At 28.2% G+C, this 5,000-nt stretch overlaps 1 protein-coding gene across 2 annotated transcripts in view; it reads right to left on the bottom strand.

Moving 5' to 3' along the window:
- hand2 (heart and neural crest derivatives expressed 2) overlaps positions 1-5,000 on the bottom strand; it is a 148,729-nt gene that overhangs the window by 7,596 nt on the left and 136,133 nt on the right. The gene's annotated exons all lie outside the window — the stretch shown is intronic.

The following is a 5,000-nucleotide window of genomic DNA, read 5'->3' as shown; positions in this document are numbered from 1 at the left end:
AAAATGTGATCAGTAAATCACATTTTATTTATATAACCCATAATCACACGCGAGGGTTTCACAAATTCATAATGACAACCCCTGATCCCCTAACCAACATCCGGGTGTGTCATATAGATTAAAAAAATATTTCAAATGTTAAATTTAATATACAATACAAGCAAATGTCTTCTACTTGTTTATTTAATGCAGTGATTATATATTTTTTAATCTACTATACATAATTGATATGATAATTGTTTTTTAATTACAATTCACAACGTTAAACATTCTTTAAAAAATCTAAACAATTCCATATATATATATATATATATATATATATATATATATATATATATATATATATATAGACTATATATATGTATATATATATATATATATATATATATATATATATATATATATATATATATATATATATATATGGAATTGTTTAACTTTTTTAAAGAATGTTTAACGTTTTACATTGTAATTATATATATATGTATATGTATATATATATATATATATATATATATATATATATATATATATATATATATATATATATATATATATATATATATATATATATGGAATTGTTTACATTTTTTAAAGAATGTTTAACGTTTTACATTGTAATTATATATATATATATATATATATATATATATATATATATATATATATATATATATATATATATATATATATATATGGAATTGTTTAGATTTTTTTAAGAATGTTTAACGTTTTAAATTGTATTTGAAAGACAATAATTATTTATTATTCATTATTTAGTTGTACACGTGTATATTTATGTTATTATGTCCAGACTTTATCATCAGGGGTGTCCATATTTTTTCCAGGGGCATACAATAATAAAATAAAATAAATCACAGGATTTTGTTTTGATATTTTACATTTGTTTAAACAGGCTAAAACCATTAACATTATGTGTTAATGGTACAGTATATTTAAAGAAAATTTTTTGGTGACGTAGTGTGTATTTACTGTTAATAGAATTATCCTTTCACATGCATTATGAATTTGTTGTTGTTGTTGTTGTTGTTGTGGGATGTTTTCTACTTTGTATGCTGCAGGCCAGTATTGCTGACGCCTATCCATATGATTGAGATATTATTGGGATATTAGTACTGACAATTTAAAACATTTTCCTCCGGAAGTACAATCACGTGTTTTCATGCTCTCCATGAATTATTACTTCATATTAACACATGCAAACTGCTGTTATATGCACTTACGTTACAGTACCAAGTTTTCGTAACGTGCTGTGAGAAGAGTTGACGTGACGTTTTTGAAATATGAATTAAAGAAGATACGTTGCCAACATTGCATCATTTGAGTCATGCGCAAAGATTCTTAATGGTCTGAGTGACCCAAAATACATTTTCAAAGGATCCCTGGGATGACGTCATCCCGCAATTTAAGTTAATTATGCTTGTTTTCTCCAGATACAACATGCCAATATAGCATTAAAAACTTTACAAATAATTGCATCTAACTTTATGTTGCAACGTGTGCTCTTTTAGTTGTTCTCACTTCTGTGAATTGATTAAGTTGAAAAACTTATTCGGGTGTTACCATTTAGTGGTCAATTGTACGGAATATGTACTGTACCGTGCAATCTACTAATAAAAGTCTCAATCAATCAATCAATGTGAGTGTTGTCTATATACACAAAAAAAAATGCTTGCACCTATTAAAGCTTGTAAAGAATTTTGTTGCAATTAATTAAGTCTGCAAAAACGTAACATGCACTAACATCTCTTTCTCTGTTTTTTGTTTTAATCTGTACACTGTGCAATATCATCAGCCGTGTATATTCAATCCTTCCAAAACAATCCACATGCTACATAAAAACCCTCATTTTATTTGTCATATATTTTTACCTTATTGCACTTTTTCATTTTAAATACACATTTTTATATTTGTCTATCTGTAAATAGGCTATATATTTTGTCACTGCTCTAAATCATAGTGACAATAAAAACTATTCTATTCCTACCTGATGAAAAACAGTGTAATTTAATTGCAAATTAGACAATTACTTGCTATGCCATTTTGATAATAAAAAAAAGAAAAAAGAACATGATATTCTATACAAACATATAGACATTTATATATTAAACTCAAAATACGTATTTGAATAATATATAATACATTTGCAGTTCTTACACACATATGAATGTTTGCCTACACACTAAAAAATATTGGGTTAAAAAACAACCCAATTCTAACTGCTGGTTCAAAAAAGGACTTGCCCCTTATTTGAGTTATTTTAAATCAACATTTTGGTTTAATTTTTTCAATCCAACTTTGGCGTTGAATTATTTAACCCAAAAGATGAGTTATGCTAACTCAATGTTGGTTTATTCTTAACCCAACTATTGGGTTAAATTTATTTAACACAAAAGATGAGTTATTCTCACTACAATGTTGGGTTATTCCCAACCCAACTATTGGGTTGCGCAATACAGCGCTCATTGACCCAATAGTTGGTTAAAAATTACAAATGGCACTGCTGGTTTGTCCTACTCCTTCCAAACTACTGATCAAAATTATTTTTATTCCATTAAAATATACTCAAAAGCAATAAATGAATGACTTCTTTTTTTTTTTTTTTTTACAATAATTGCCGTGTATGGTCATAGTAGTTCTATACAGCCTGCTCAAATATTTTCATGTACATAAGATGTGTGATTGTAAATAATGTTAATGATAATAATCCTTAATAAAATTTCCTTCAAGAAAAAATTTTACTTTTTTATTTAAAAAAAAAGCATTTTAACCAAAAAATGCGTTACTCTTTGAAAAACAACCCAAAAATGGTTTATAGTTTTGAAAACCCAGAAATTGAATTAAAATAATACCCTAATAACGCCCCAAAAATGGATTGCTCCTCAAAAAAATAACTCCAAAATTCAACCCAACACTCGCAACTCATAAATTGGGCTATTTATCGTGGGAATGTCAGAGAATAAAAGAGTTATGGTTGAAAACAACAAAAGACGCAATCACATTCCTAAATATAAACATCACAATGACACTGCAAACTTATATTCTTGGTCATCTGCATCAATTTAGTAACGTGTCATCAGAGAGTAAAAATGCATTTCTTTCAATATGCATCATAACAAAAAGGGTAATACTAAAAAAATGGATAGATGTTGATAGTCCAACTCATACTGACTGGTACACACAAGCTATGGAAATTATATCAGTAGAAAAAACTGCATTTAGTTTAGATAATAATGAGTCATATATTGGAATATGGGATCCATTATTAACATTTGTTTTAACTATTAAATGAACCTAAAATATGACTTATTTTATATTTGTGGAAAATATTGGACACAATGTGTTGTCAAGCTTATGAGATGTGATGCAAGTGTACACCACTGTGACACTATTGTTCATTTTTTAATTTTTTTAATTTAAAAAAAAATAAATGACTGTAATGATAATATAAATGAGGGATTTCTAATCACTACTATGTTGGAATTGTTATTAATACTGATACTGTTGTTGATATTATTCATTTTTGTTTGACTACTTTTGGATTGTTTTGTGTCATGTTTGTGTGTCCTCTCAATTGCTCTGTTGATTGCTATTCGGAATGTTGCTGGGCCGGGTTTGGTTATGGAATTGGAATTGTATTACGGCTTTTTCCAATTGCTTACACACAAAATGTTTAATTTTCACACAGTTAACAAAGTCTACACACAGTAAACAAAACCACTCTGCAGATTTGCCTAATATTAGGCATAGACTCTGCTTCACAGTTTTTGCAAAATATTACACACAATGCTTTACACACACCTTCACATCTTGCACACAGATAACGATTGTGAGACACACATTTTCACACTTTACACACACACTAGGATTGTGATACACACATCTTTATCCCCAGATTTTTTTTCAAACCTTTTTATGTGTCTCAGGTTTTAATTTGTACCGCATGTCATTGTTGACTACTGTGATATGTTACTTTACCTGACTGTGGTAAAAAAAAAACATTTTGTCAGTTTGCAGCATCATTGTTGAGCAGTTCTTGAAAATCTTATAGGATATGTTTACTTTCTCTTTAGGTCCTTAAATATAGGTCCACTTCAAAGTAAACAATGATGATTGCTATGGATTTGCCAATATATTTTGTCAAGTTACAGTAATCATTCATCACATATGCTAAAAAGGTGGGACAAAATGCCCCAAACATGTGATTTCGTATAGTAAAATAGGGTTTTTTACAAATGTGTTTTGTATTTATCACTGTTCTGGGTAACTCACTCCAATAGTGTCTTATCATTTGAAGTCTGTGTGAATGAGATGACAAACTGCATTTTTACAATTGCTTGCTTTATTTTGATGAATGTGCACATGTTTTGACCAAAGTGTGTAATTTTGCAAATAATCTAGTGAATTAAGAAAATTGAATGTGGTGTTTGGAAAAGTGTGTAAATCCTTTTGAAAAAAGACACACGGTTAGTAAAATTGTGTGTAAGCAAATGGAAATGTATTATCATGGTATTAGTGTCTATTATTTTTTGGATTGATTAATACAAATTAAAAATGTTTAAAAAAAATAAATAAATTGGGTCATCAATACTGCTGTTGATATTGTTCATTTTTGTTTGACTACGTTTGGATTGTTTTGTGTCATGTTTGTGTGTCCTCACAATTGCTCTGTTGATTGCTATTCTGAATGTTGCTGGGCCGGGTTTGGTTATGGAATTGGAATTGTATTATTATGGTATTGTTGTGTATTATTTTGTTGGATTGATTCATAAAAAAATATATATAATTTTTAAATAAATAAATTGGGTTATCAATACAGCTGTTGATATTATTAATTTTTGTTTGTCGACTTTTGGATTGTTTTGTGTCACGTTTGTGTGTCCTTGCAATTGCTCTGTTGATTGCCATTCTGAACGTTGCTGGCCCGGGTTTGGTTTTTGAATTGGAATTGTATTATTATAGTATTATTGTGCATTGTT

This window comes from Nerophis lumbriciformis, linkage group LG27, assembly GCF_033978685.3.
Source record: "Nerophis lumbriciformis linkage group LG27, RoL_Nlum_v2.1, whole genome shotgun sequence".
NCBI classification, from domain to species: domain Eukaryota; kingdom Metazoa; phylum Chordata; class Actinopteri; order Syngnathiformes; family Syngnathidae; genus Nerophis; species Nerophis lumbriciformis.
The sequence above is the reverse complement of the archived record's forward strand: the minus strand, read 5'-3'. Positions and strand labels throughout refer to the sequence as shown.